Raw genomic sequence first — 15,657 nt, 5'->3', positions numbered from 1 at the left:
TTTCACAGAGGGACACTTATTTGAGCTTTTAAAAGATGCATTTTTATTCTTGACTGAAGAACATACTGGAAAGAGTTAACACTTTTTATTTCCAAAATGCGACACATCTATGATCCGACACTCATACTATCTATACAGACTGGCTTGATATGCTTGTCAACAGCATCAAATTTATAGCCAAAGGACCTCAAGGGGTTCAGTGATTTTTTCAAGGCAAGAAAATAGAGTTTGAGAGTGCTCTATCAGTCCAATGTCCAGCCTGGTACCCCACACGGATTTGGCCTTTTGCACGCAGAACGCCTGCCACTTGCTTCAGAGGCATGCCAGGGGCCTCACTTCTTCAGGCAGACTCACGCCCTGGTGTCAAACACATCGCTATCACCGGTTGGGGAAAGTCTATTTATTCAATAAGTGGCACTCCATTTGCTCTGAAATCATTTGACATTTACTCTTTTCATGTGTCAGGTGAGAAATTTTGCATAATTAATCTATTTAAGAACCATTTAGAGAGGACTTTAGGCATAGTTGCAAGAAAAGCCAATTTTTGAAATGGAAATTGTCACCAACCTGAAGAAAAACTATGAATACTTAAAATATGTCCTAGGAAAAATCCAGGGGCAAGGAAGGTGTGTGATGGCAATTCTTCTAATGAGGCCCATGAAAAGACACTGTGCTTTGGGATTTGTTGGGTTTGTGAGGGAATGTAGAAAAGGATGAAAAACTATGGCTGGCATTTATTGAGTGCCTACAATATTCTGGGCGCTTTACAAAGGGCTTTATATGAGTTGATTATATCATTTGTTCTTCACAACTTGATGTTTGGATTCGTTTTAAGATAGGGTAACTGAGACTCAGAGAGGTTATGCAACAGTAAGGTTGGCTTTGTGATTGGGCGTACCTTGATTGGAACTCAAGCTCTGTGCTCCTCACCCTTAGGCAACACTGCCTCTGGACTTCGCAAATAGAAAGGGAAAGGAAGAGGAGGAGGGCTAACTTCTCTCCAGGAAGGGGCAGCAAAAGTTGAATATTCCAAGTTGATCTGATGTAAGCCTATTTGATGGCTTGCTCCCAAACAAAATGCTGGGAGCTAAAGGAAGGGTTAGAATTAGACCTGATTAAAAATCTGTCCTATGGCTGATAATTGGGAAGGTTTGCTTTGTGAATGAGGCTGGGTAGGACTGGGTGTGGGTAATGTCTCTAGATTAGGTCCCTGCTTCACACATACCCGTAACTTATATGCTCTTGGAGGGGCCATCACATGGTTCCCTGGGTGTGCAGATCAGAGAGGAAGAGTAAGGACAGGAGTTTTGTGTCAGTGTCCAGAAGCTTTGTGGTCCAGCGTTGTAGATGGGGCCCCGCTGGCTCCTGACGCATGAAATAATGAAGATTCTGTTCCTTCCTCTAGATCCACCCCGTGGAACAATCTTTTTAGATGTTTGTTTTTTCTCTCTTGGTGCCTAAACCTGCCACAGAATTCAGCTTTGGCCTGTGCTGCCCTGACTGCTTTCAGTTCTCAGTTGCTGGAGCAACAATGTCTTTGCCCATCAGTTCCTTCTCCTTGGCTGTGTTTGGCTTTGCCTCCATTCTGTGTCCTAGCTGGCTTACCCTGTATCTCCTCCCCTCCGCTTGGCTCCACAACCTCCCCTTTTCCAGTCTAAAGTCCTCTGGAGTGTTTTTGTTTTTCTATGAACAGCTCCTTGCTGCCCCCTTCTGGCTCAAATTGTAATTAACCCTTCGTCTTGCCAATCAAGGATTGAGTTAAACCTGAGTATTAAGATAACTTTGTATCAATCCCATAGTCTTACTACTTGGAGGGAAGGAGAGATATTTTTTCTCTCTCTCTCTCTCTCCTAAAACACTCTGCAATTTCTTTTTCTTATTTTTTCTACTATTCTTACACTAATAAGTATTTTTGTGGGATTTATCAAATCACTAAAATTGGTTATACACACTTTCATCTTAGATTTATGACGAGAACTATGTTTTTCCTTTTACTTTCAACATTACCTGTAATTCAAGTACAATAGATAGTAAGCATTACCATCGTGATGTTATGTGTACATGTTGTTCATATGATTCTGTATGCACGGTTCCATAGACTGCTCTTCCTCTTAGCAATATGTCATTAGTTATCGTGGTCCTTTTAAATAATGGCAGCCTCCTTTTGGAGGCGATCACACTCACAAGTTTGTTGGGACCTCACATCATCATAAGATTATAAGCATCTGCAAGGCAGATTTTGGATATATAAACAGAAGCTTCTTCTGTATTCTTCCCACACTGCAGAAGACTGAACTCTTTATGCTGTGACACTCAATAAATGTGGTCGACTGGCTGTTCTGAGTTCATGATGTGTTTTCCAAAATGCAATAAAAATGGTAATGAAATGTTAAGTTATTCTCAGCTACTAAATTCCTAGTACCAGGGACATCATAAATTGTCTTTTTGATGATCAAAACTATTTGACCATAAATTTCAACTAAGTCACAATAACCTCTGAATTTCTCTCCAGCCCCTTTTATCCCATATGTTTCCAAAGTGTGTGCATCATGACTGAATTAGCTTACAACTAATTAGAACATAAAGGAAAAATACAGTATATTTTAAGGTTTGAGGAAGTAACCAAATTTAGAAAAATTATTCTATTAAAAGGAACATTTGGAGGAGCATTTCACCCGAATATCCGTTTGTCAATAATTCATCTGTCCATCTTGCCTCCTCTCTCGCCATAATGAAGTCAATTCATGTATACACTTTTCTGTGAGCTAGAAAGCAATGGATAGGCTCAAAGTCAAAGCCACAGACCAAAGGAGAGCTCAGAATCATCAACTCTGATGCTACACCATTTCTTGCTAATGCTTCTAACTTTCAGAAGCTGGTGAGAACAGTGGTCTTAGGTCCAATAATACCCCAAAGCATGAAGGAGAATCTGTGGACATTTATGCTTTTAGCTACAGCAAGGGTCAGCCATGATGCAGGAGGGACCCCTCCACTCCCTTTCTCTCTTGATGGTTAAAACAAGGAACAAAATGTTAAAAAATTAAGACTGGTTTGAAAAAAATACAACTTACACAAATTTGTTCGCATTTAAAGAAGACAATAAAAAAGAGCAGGGAAGACACACTTTTTTTTTAAATTAATAAACTTTGTATTTTAGAGCAGTTTTAGGTTCTCAGCAAAATTGAGCAGAAAGTACAGAGAGTTCCCATATCCCCCTGCCCTCACACATACACACCATCCCCCACTATCAACATCCCCACACCAGAGTAGTACATTTGTTACAGTAGATGAACCCACATTGACACATCATTATCATCCAAAGTCCCTAGTTTACATTACAGTTCACTTTGGGTGTCGTGTAGCGTGTGAGTTAGGACAAATTTACAATGATATGCCCACCATTATAACATTGTACAGAATAGTTTCACTGTCCTAAAAATCCTCTGTGTTCCACATATTCGTCCTTCCCTTCCCCCGACCCTGGGCAAACGCTAATCCTTTTACTGTTTTTCTAGTTTTGCCTTTTCCAGAATGTTGAAATGATGCAGCATGTAGCTTTTTTAGATTGGCTTCTTTTACTTAGTAACATGTATTTCAGTTTCCTCCATGTTTTTTCATGGCTTGACAGCTTATTTTTCTTTTTATTCCCCGGTTTTACCGAGAAGTATTTGACATACGTGACTGTATAACTTTAAGATATACAGCATGATGGTTTGATTTACATATATTGTGAAATGATTACCACAATAGGTTTAGTTAACATCCATCGTCTCATATAGATACAATAAAAAGCAAAGAAAAGAAATTTCTCCTTGGGATGAGAACTCAGGATTTACTGTCCTAACAACTTTCCTATATGCCATTCAGAGGTGTAAACTATAGTCATCGTGTTGTACATCGCATTCCTAGTACTTATTTATCCTTTACCTGAAAGTTTGTACCTTTTGAACACCTTCCTCCAATTCCCCCTTACCCTACTCCTCACCTCTGGTAACCACAATTCTGATCTCTTTTTCTGTGATTTTGGAGGGTATTTTTTTCCACATAAAAGTGAGATGATACTGTATATGTCTTTCTCTGACTTATTTCACTCAATGACTCATTTCTTTTAGGCACTGAATAATATTCTACTGTCTGGATGCACCACAGCTTATTTATCCATCACCTACTGAAGGATATCCCGGTTGCTTCCAAGTTTTGGCAATTTGAAACAAAGTTGCTATAAGTATCCCTGTGCAGGTTTTTGTGGGGACATAAGTTTTCAGTTCCCTTGGGGAAATATCAAGGAATGCAATTCCTAGATTGTATAGTAAGAGTATGTTTAGTTTGGTAAGAAATTGCCAAACTGTCTTCCAAAGTAGCTGTACCATTTTCCATTCCCACCAGCAATGAATGAGAGTTCCCATTGTTCTATGTCTTTGTCAGCATTTGGTATTGTCAGCGTTTTGAATTTGGGCCATTCTAATAGATGTGTAGTGGTATCTCATTAATTAGCAATTCTCTAATGACATAAGATGTTTAACATCTTTTCATGTGGTTACTTGCCATCTGTATGTCTTTTTTACAGGTATCTGTTCAGCTATTTTGCCCATTTTTTTTAATTGGGCTGTTCATTGCCTTATTGTTGACTTTTGATAACAGTTCATGAGATACGTCTTCTGCAAATATTTTCTCCCAGTCTGTGTTTTGTCTTCTCATTCTCTTGAAGAACATACTTTTAAGAAACAGCTTTCTTTTAACTTTTTGCTCTATGGATGACCAATGCAGAGTGTTCTTCTTAACATATTTAAAAAATAATTGCTTAATCAGAGAAAGTGAATGCATTATCTTTGCCTGACTATTCTTGGTTCTAGTTCAGGAAACTTAAAATGCACTATGATCTATGGATGCTCAATATCTAGCTCTTCCTTCTCTAAATGTTAAGTGTATGTGACTTTTCAAGAAACAATAAGGCAAAGAGACTTCTTAACATTGGGTCTAATGCCCCTGAATGCATTGCTTTTCTGGCATAATATTTCCTGTTCAGGAATACTTCTACCCAAGGAGATCAGGACTATTTTCAACATTTTATATCTTAGAGAGGACTACTGTGACAAATCTTAAGAAACAGAGATTAAAGATCAAAAATACGATATTATATTTCAGTTCTCTACTCAACATTCTCAAATATCTTAAAAAACTGGTGAAAACAGATTTTATGTGATGTTCTCCTTAGGGCAAAACATTATAAAAGAAATGTTTGCTCTCTGCATCCTGGTACCATACAAAGCATTCTCAAAGAAGAAATAGCTTTACAAATTCCTTTAAAAATTCTGTTTGCACTATTACCTTTTCTTTTTCTCTCTTCCACCCTTTCTTAGATGTTTTCTTTCTTTTCTTTTGAGGGAGATTAGCCCTGAGCTAGATATTTTCTATATGTAGCTGAAATTTATCTTCTATGTTTGAATTCCAAGTAATTCTTTGTTTTTTTGCTACTTGGTTATGATAGAAAATGATGAGGATGATAAGGTTAGAATTTTATAAAAGCTATATGTGAAATTTAATTACAGATCTTGAATGCATTAGGCTGTTATGTAATCTCCCCTTTATACCTCGATTATAGAGGTATACTTATAATTTCAGGAGTGTTCAGATAAAAATTTTAGATGAAATCAATCAGATAGCTAAGCAGAGTCAGATTCTTCCAGTAAGTACACATCCATTCACCCCCCCCAACACACAAAATACCTTTTTGATTACTTAGTGTTCTGCCATTATGCCCAGAAGCATAGTCTCTCTCTCTCAACCCTCCCCCTCTTCTCCTGATACCCCTGCCCTTTGAAATGTAAATGTAGACACTGAGAACTTCATGATAAAAGACACTGAAGAAACATGACCTGTCTTAGCAAACACAACACTCAATAAGAGTTGTCTATATTTCCATTTCATCTTTTACATGATAAACACAACAGTCTTTACTCTCGCCATAGAGAGAGACGTTGTAGCAGTTAACAGGGTAATAATGGCAGTGGACTTTGCGCTTCTCCTAAAGAAAGTATCAGATAGATTCCGAACCCTTCAGGATTACAAGAATTTGAGAAGAGTTTCTCTCACTAACCGCTTTCTTTAAGGGCGTGTTAGAACTAGTACTCCAAGCTCTTCGACCTGCCAATAAACAATTAGATGTGCCACAAAACACCTCTCCTCTACTCTTGGTGTCTTCAGTGTGTTTGAAGTGGTTGAAGTCATAGTTATTAGCATGATAAGCAGTGATGTCACTGATTCTTCGGGCTTCATTTCTCCCTGCTACACACGGCTGCACAGGAGGAACGTTGGGCCCAGCTGCAACAGATGTTGCTGTACTTTGCCGATCTGGCTAAAGTGGAAGCCTCCTCTCTATTGAACTTGATATCTCTGCACTGGAATAAATTCTCAGAGATCATTAATAAAGTAATTAAAAAATGCTCCTGCCATTCCCATGAGCTCAGATTACAGCAGCGACAGCAATTACTGTTAGTGATATGCAATATACCCCGGGCCTATTAAAGAGATTTTTATGGGTCTCTTTTTTGCAATCTTTGCACCTAGAAGGTTGTAAAGGAAAAAGGGTGCTAACGATGGCCAGCCTCAGCACTGCTGTCACCTCACTGTCTCTGATGTTTGTAAGAAGGCTTAGAAACTCTGGTCTTTTCTCATTTACACAGACTCCTCCCAGGCCATTGATAGAGTTGCTACCTTTAGGCAGTTTGCATGTTCTAATTACAGTTCCCTTAAAATTTACTTGGAGGGCAAACTACTACTCCTATAGTGGGGAGGACAATTAACAAGACAAATCATTTGCCATCTGTGCTGGATGCCAGGAGGCCAGCGGAAAATCATTTTCTTGGAATATCCATAGTCACTGATGTCTGAGGCTCTTAGGGAACCGACCTTCCCATAGGGCCCTTCTGAGGAAGCAGCATCTGGCTCTGGTGTTTTGCTTCCTACTTGAATGCAGCTAAGAAGCAGGATTCTCTCTCATAGAGAACTCCATATATAAGGGTCCTATTCAGGCTCTCTAACGCGCCTGAGGCTGGCTCTAGGAACAGATTGGATTTTCACCTCAAGGCTGCATAGTCAGCCATTTTTTCGCAGTCTCTGCAGGTGGGTGGACATTTTCTCCTTCTTTGCTCTCTCCTTCCCTCCCGCCCTCCCTCCCTCTCTTTCTCCCTTCTTTCCTTCCTTTGTCTATTCCATTTATTCATATGTAACTCTTTTCTGGGCATGGAGCCTGGCTGGCTTGTTTCGTTTTTAACACACTGCCACCCTGTCTTCTGTTTGGAGGTGAGCATTCCATCCAGAGATGATTAAACATTCTGAGTCCTTTAGGTATGAACACAGGGAGATTGTTGGAGTCTTAAGAAAGCAACGTCAGTGATGACCACTGTAAAAACAGGTTTACCATTAAGTCTTATTTACCCAAGAAGAGGCAGTGTTCTGTCTTCAGTGGAAGCTTGGACTTTAGAATTAGTAGCAGGACGTGAGGGGCAGTGTTTGAAAATAAGGAGGAGAAAAGAGTGAAGAGTGTTCCATTCAAGTCAGTGAGTAGGCTTTTTGCTTATAGAGTTACAAATGCAAGAGCCAACTTAGGGACAATCTTATTCAATTTTGAAATCTATAAGCAAATAAATTTAGTTATTTTCATTCCATACACATCTTTAGCAGTGCCAGAATAGTACTATATATAAGGGGGAAATATTGCCTTTTTTGAATAGTCAAAGTTACCCAGATTCCCTTCAGAATAAAAATTTTCCATATATGAAAGAGAGTATAGTATAATGATTGAGAACACAGACTTGGAAGCCAGATTACCCTGGGTTCAAATGTTGGCTCTGTATTGTGACTTTCTTAATCTATCTATGGCTCAGTGTCCTAATATGTGTCGTGGGGTTGAAAACACCATATACCTCACAAGATTGTTATGGGGATTAAAAGAGCAAATGTTTATAAAGCAATTAGAATAGTGTCTGCCATATAGCAAGCACCTTAAATGTGTTTTTTGAGTAAATAAAATGTTCAACCCTCTCCAGTAAGATGGAAATTTTAATATTATTGGGAAAGTAGCTTGTACAACATTATGCCAATGCAGGATGACATTGCTTAGGACTGACTTCCCATGAAAAGAGTTTAGATATACATTTGGTTGATGGTCTATAAATTTTACTGAGTGATTGGGCATTCTGCTCAGTAGTTGGTCCACACTGCTATTTTTCATATAGATTCTGCTTTGCTAAACCTTTTCATTAGATTTGAACAAAATTATGGTCTCAGTTGTTCCCAGGATCTTTCACCATGGAGTCTTGCTATAACAAGCACTTAGATAAATGCATTAAATTATCATTTATTGATAAGTAGCTAAACATGGTGAATTAATTTTTTATTTATACATTAACCTTTAATAGTCATTTAACTTCAGAAATAGTCATAGACATATAGTCTTTCAATATCTTCCAGTTAATATGTTCTAAAATCAATCTTTTCATTTCCAGAAATAAATCCAATTTGGCCATGTCATTTCCCTGATTAGAGGTATTTAGTGTTTCTCCATCATCCACACAAGATACAATGCAGGTGCCTTAGTTGGCATACATGGCCTTTCATTCTTTCATTTCATTTCATTTTTGCCTAATCTCTTATCATTTCTTCCCTTTCCCCTCACTTAAGCTCTGGAAATATAAAACTTACCAGGGTAATACCTTTCATCTTTGCACCTGACAAAAGCTGTTCTCAGTCCCTATACTATCTGTTCTGACCCCTCACTGTCCACCTTCTACCTCTCCTGTTAGCCCATGGCAAACTCTGATTCAGCCTTTACACTTTAGCTCTGTCCAACCAACTTCTATGGAGACATAAGTTCTCTCCTCCATGCTGTCACTGTAGCAAAAATAAGCTAACCTTGTATAGTGTCTACTGTGTGTGAGGTTCTACCTCAATTGTTTTACATATATTAATTCTTTTAATCCTTGTTATAAACTTGTAAAGCAAATGTTCCCCCATTTAACAGACTAGGAAACTGAGTCACCAAATGGTTAAACAAGTTACCCAAGGTCATACTGTTGATTGATTACAGAGTCAGTTGGAAGTGCTCTGCACTACACTGAAGCTTGCAGACTTTTTCCACTTATCAGATCTTAGTAAGTATTTGTCTATGTGGCTCTTTGTTTTGGTAAATACCTCTGTGACCTACTAAGATCCTTGACATCATAGATGCTCAATCAATGTTTGCAAAATGATTTCTCATTCACGAAAACAGTTTGAAAATTAGTAGGTACAATTATTGAATTCAAAGAAACTTGTATGATTTCTCAAATCTCCACTGCTCTTTCCCATATGTTTTTTAATATGGTTTCAGATTAGGAAAAAACCACAGCAATGATCTTATCCATTATTTTCTTTCCAAAGTATGTGAATCTTTGCAATTGAACTAGAGACTGGGCCTCCTCATGTCTCTTTTAACTTTATATCGCCAACCACTCACTGGCCTAGCCGTCTTTTTGTTCTGACTACAATAGTCCCAGACACCAAGTTTGCTTGTGATCGTGGGCTTATAACACATTTCCTCAACCTTGAAGACAGAACTAGCTCTGCTTTAAACTTTCTAGCCGAAGCGGGAAGAATTGAAATAAGAATGAATCCTAGAATGTTGCCACATTCTAAAAAAGTATTTTAATAACATGGCACCAAGATGTTCTGCTTTTGACATAACGTGTAAATTCATTTTTCAGTAGTAGGGAAAGTCATGTATAAGATGACAGTAAATATCAGCACGTTGTAGGGGGATGACTCCGTTAAGTTGCTCTCGTCTCAATTCCCAATTTCTGTATTATGTTTTCCTGTAGGTCTGATTGGTTTTCTTTCTGGCATTTAACAGTTTACTCCATTGTCCTTTGTAGAAATCCCACAAGCTCTTACCTCACTCCTCCTTTCTTTAGCAAGACTTCATGGTGCTTTAACTGGGATCACATAGAAAACATGACAACATCTTCGTCAAGATAAAAAGCATCTGTAGCCATCTCCATATTGACAAAAAACCTTGTCAACTCACTGTAAATGTGGATCAAACGGATTGGTTACTGACAGGAGACTGCTTAAATTCATCTGTATTTTTATGCTTAAGTTCACGCTTTATTTTTTCACCTGGTTGTTTTGACCCCAAGGAGACACAACTTGGGGGCAACTGGATAAATTAAGCATGGTCAAATTTCTGTTTGTTTCAAATATTCCTAGTCTCCATGTAACAGCCATAGAAAAATAACTCAGGAATTTACCAGTGAGAGTCCTGGTTTTTAAAATTAGAATGGTGGGGTCTTTCTTTCTTACCAAATTTGACAGGGCCTGTGCACGAATGCGTGGGCATAGATTGTATTACTAGAATGATCTTGTATCCTCTCTAGTCTGGAGTTCGATCTCCATCCCTTTCCTCCATTTTGCTTCTCCAGGAAGCTTTCCTATGTGATTTCCTGTCTCATGGATACAGTTTTTTCCCATTCTAAGTTCAGCTAAGTCTCAGAGGTCTCGCTCTGAAGATTTCAAACTTCATACTTCTTGCAAAAGATATTTTCTCTCACAATTATTATTCTCACTACCTCAGGAATAAAATACAAAAAAAAAAAAATGGGCATGTCTCTAATAGGTGAATGCAAATCCTTAAAACAAGACTATGAACTTTATAAAGCATGCTACTTTTGCTTATGATTTCTTTCAGCTGAATCAACCTACAAATTATCTAAATGGTAAACAGCAGGAAATAGAATAAAGTAGCCAGAATAGTATGAATACAAAGAAAGTAAATCATATTGTTTGTTTTGCCACATTTTCTGCAATGTGTTGCTTAGCATGGGAGAAGCTTTTCAAATTTTTGAGACTGCGTGTAAGTACGATAATACCCATTTGCAGCACTGTCAGAGTGCATTCCGATTGATAAGCTCTGTATGTTGGAAGCCAGGTTTATGAACACAGATAATGTCTCTCTGCTCCCTGTCAACTTTACTTCCTACCAGAAACCAAACACTGCTATTTTACTATTTTAAACTGAAAGACAAAAGTTCCTGCCAGCTGTGGATTCCACCCCTGCTCCTCAATTTGCTTGATCTTGTTGATTTGTCTCTGACCACATCTAGGTGAATGACTTTTTTCTCCCTTCTCTTCCTCCAACATCAGCTCTTTTTCCCTGCCTGTGAGACCCTGGATGAGCTACAAATCAAAGGAGACACTCATGAACATCTTAGATTATTGTTATCCATCCATTCTACCAAAAAATATCTTAAAGTACATTTTACTGTGGTTACAGTAACATTCATAAACTTTACAATATCTTATTTTCATTTGTATGGATACATTTCCGTTCAAATAGTGTCTTATGCTAACTTATATTAATTTTTCTCTTTGAGGAATCGCAGCATCTTTGTAAACTCTAGAGAATTATGTAGTTCCTACAAGTCTACAAACTCAAGTATTGCTGCTGCACCCTGCCTGGTCACCTCTTAGTCCATAGGTTGGGAAGTAAGAGGGTGATAAAAGTTTCTTAAACTCCTTTAATACTTTTATTTTCCTCAGAGTAGCGTAAAGATTTAAGCAGATTATAAGTCATTAATTAGCTTGCTAACAGAAGAGGGTCTGGTAAGGCATGCCTTCTGATGCCAAATATCCTTCTGTCTTTGCTCAGTGGTTAAGGTTTCCAGAGAGGGAGGCCTCAGGGCATGAACATGTCATGTTCATTGGATATTTCTTAGCAGCTTTGCCCAAGGTGGCCCTTGTCCTACCCAGTCTCATTGTCTTTCCCTAAGGGCACAATTTGAATCAACATTCCTTACTTGTTGAAGACTCCAAGAAGTTACGTGACCACTTAATCTTTTGAGAGATCAAAATGTGTGAAGTTTTAATCTGCATAGCTCTAAGGTTTAGAAGGCATTTTCTGGTTTATGGGAATTTCATATCAGATGGGTGGCCCAGCTTGATATGTTAAATATGTTGAAGTGATTTTCTTAAGGACTTCAGTGCAAAGAAAATCTGGAAGAGAAGAGCTATAGCAACTTCATACAGAACTATAAAACCATCATGGTGATTCATCAACAGAGAATGTGGGCACACGTTCAAACAGATTATGTTGTAGAACTCTTGATTCCAGGGCCTTGGGTAAGACTCCAAGAAGTATTCTTAGAAGTTGATTTCGATGACTGATTTAGAAATAGGGTTAATGGATTTTGGAAGAAATATTAGAATGGAAGTAGTAAATGAGGCAGCTTGACTTATTTAAAGTAAATTGTTAATCAGGCCCAGAAGTTGTGCTAACAAAGAAAATCAAAATTAAACACTTGGAAAGAAACTATGCAAAGCATTTTAGTGACAAAATAGATGAAGAAATAAGAAGATGCATTTAAGAAAACCGTCTTTAAATGAAAAGGCAACATGAAGAGTTTAATTAATAGCAAATTAAGAGTAACGAAAAAAATCACAAAGGTACAGCATTAAGAAAACCCTCCTCGAGAGGACAGGAACTAAAGAAAGGTGTGTTGTAGACAGACTGGAAAGTACTCAGTCATACACTGTGTCTAGACAGCATTTCCAACTCAACTAGTCCCAACCCAAATTGTGTGTTTATTGTAGTCAAGTTCTGAGCAATTGGATTTAATTTGAACTTTACAGACTTAATATAATGAGATAAAAGATGAGATGCTATCCTCGGGTCAATATGAATATACACAAAACTTTGAACAACATAGTGATACTTCTCCAGGATAAGAAAAAGGTGAGCATTTATCTTATTGAAAGAGTATATTGAACACCATGAGGATAGCAGATAGCATCTCCCATGATGCTGCCCAGTGTAACAGGTTGTCTTAGTAACTGAGAGGCTTTTGATTCCTCCAGTGGCCATGTAAACTTTGTTTTCAACTTTTTTGTCTAGTCAAGTTATAATCACAGTATTCGGATGCACTACAAAGAGACTTCTCTGGACTTAAATGTGATTTGGGATGGTGAGGATTCCAAAGGCCTTGCTCAGGAGGCAACATAAATGTAGGATGGAAGACTGTGCCACAGGAGGGGCAAGTGTGACTTTTCCGCATTCAGTTTTAAGTCTCTGCATATAGAGGAAGCCATGAAGGATTCACAGTTACTTCTTGGGATAGAAAGTTATGCCATGTAAGTGGAATGCACTTTCCTAATTCCAGATAACTTTATTTATTCACCCTGGGCCAACAGGATCTTAGGTACTACTTTGCTATCCTTGTTATGCGGGTTGCTCATTTGAGCAGTTATTCATTCTTTGTTCACTGATTCAACACATCTTTTTGGAGTACATCAGCCCATTCATGCTAGTAAACTGTTTGCTTAATGTGTGCGTTTCTGGTCATTCCAAATGTAAACTATGTTAGGGCATAGGTGAGCTTATATTTTCTTTGTATTCCCCCATTCTCCCAAATCAGTTCTTGGCATGTAGTAAGCAGTTAATGCCTACCTAATTAGTTTGGTTTAATTGAAATAACATTCAGAAGATGTGTGGATTTCAACTGAATAAATAAAAGTATTAGAATAACTCATTTCCACAATAAATGAGACCAGGGAAGTGAAACTTTTCATTCCAAGGGCAGTAGTGGAGAGACATTAATTACCCCGTCAATGTCATGTTTGAAAGAGAAGGCTTGTTTTCAAAAGAGTCCTGGCACAAAAGGAAGCCCAGAACTCTTTCCTGAATTGTTCTTAAAACTATAATCCAGGGAAGAAGCTGAAACAGGTAAATAAAGAACTCAGTCAAGTGTCAGGTTTCAGGAAGGCGAGTTCACTCACAGGGCAACTGTATAACTATGTTTGATAACCTTCTCTGGTTGGCTCTTTTAGTACGTTGTCCATATTTGACTGTATGTGGCAAATTTTACCCAAATATAGTGGGATGTTTCAGTGAAGAACCTCAGATGACCCGAGGCATCTAACCAAGGCCTTTACAGTTAGGTTAGAGAAGCAGTTAGTGGTGCCATGTCAGGCTTAAAAGCAATGGGACAGCAGTAGAGAGAAGTGTAGGAGAAACAGAACCTACTGACTTTGCTGGAGGTCAGCTCTGCCTTTATGCATATGAACCTGGTACTTAGAAACATAATGAACTCTTGGCTTGGGGGAATCTTTCAAAGATGTGTGTTTTCCATGATGAGACTTGAGTTGTTGTGAATAAGGAGATGACGTTCTTATTATTGTTGTGACATATTGTAGCAGTGGGATGGGACTGAAGGTTTTAAAAAGGGGAATCCCCATGTCATCCCTGCCATATCCTGAAAGATTCCTCTATCTTTTGGTCTGGATTTGACTTTAGTCACAGAAAGCTGCTCTTGCTGGTGATCCAAGCTGGAGGAGCCATGGAAGAGGAGGCAACATCCAATTTCTATAATGTGCAACCTTCTTACTTCTCAAGATCAGGTTATTCTCATGCCACCTCAGCATGTGAAAATTACTTAACTTTTCCTAGCTACTCCCAAAGAACTTTTCCACTATATTCTTTCTGCCTCCCTTGGCAGCTCTCCTTAGCGAGATCTTGCCATGTCTTTTCCTCTCTTAGAGGATAACTTCTTTCTCTTCCATCAAATATTTGCTAGACATCACCAATTGATTATTATAACCTGTATAACTTTCTGATTCATGACACAGGACTTTTTCTCCATAATGTCTTTTTCTAGAACTTAAGTTTTAAAATACATTCAACTAGATGAAATCAGGTTTAAAAAATATTCTGGGGACAACCTAAAGAAGGAAAAAAAATCGTAAACTTTTAAAAGGGCACCCAAAAATATGTGCAATGAAGACAAACCATTTAGTCTCGGTGGTGGCAGGGAAGCATATGGAACGATTCCACGCATACGCTATCTCAAATGTTGTGAACAGGTTGCATCTCAGAGCTGTTTGTTTGGGATCTGGAAAGTATTCTCTCATAGAAACAGTGTGTTGATTGCGGATTAGGGTGCCAGGCTAACCCACAGGAGCTTACTTAATTCATGCGGGAGAACTGCGGTATGCAGTGTCAGACCACCTGGGAAGAGCAATCAGGTAGCCTTGAGAGTTAGATGGAAGAATCACGGCTTTTCCCCTTTCCTACAGATGGTCCAGAGCAAAAAGTTGAAACCTGTGAGATTTACCCTGAGCATCCTTCTACAACCCTCTCTCAGTGCTGCTCTGGCAGTTCTAGCACACCTTTAACCTGCCCTTAGGCACCTGTACTCAGGTGCCTTGCCCACCATTTCCACCCTATTTTAAAGGATCTACCTTCCTTCATCCCTCAATTTGCAATTTTCTCAGTATATTTGCACTCAGATAGGTGCTAAGAACAGATAATTAGAACCAACTAAATCACATTATGGTGTGGGTAGCCTACAGTTTCTCTGCCAGTTTTTTTCTTTTTTTCTTTTGAGGGAGATTAGTCTTGAGCTAACATCTGCCACCAATCCTCCTCTTTTTGCTGAGGAAGACTGGCCCTGAGCTAACAACCATGACCTTCTTCCTCTACTTTATATGTGGGATGCCTGCCACAGCATGGCTTGACAAATGGTGCGTTGGCAGTAACCAGGATCCGAACCAGCAAACCCTGGGCCACCAAAGTGGAGCATGTGAACTTAACAGCTGCGCCACCGGGCCGGCCCTTGCCAGTATATTTTA

Source organism: Equus asinus, chromosome 4 (assembly GCF_041296235.1).
Source record: "Equus asinus isolate D_3611 breed Donkey chromosome 4, EquAss-T2T_v2, whole genome shotgun sequence".
Lineage (NCBI taxonomy): Eukaryota > Metazoa > Chordata > Mammalia > Perissodactyla > Equidae > Equus > Equus asinus.
The sequence above is the reverse complement of the archived record's forward strand: the minus strand, read 5'-3'. Positions refer to the sequence as shown.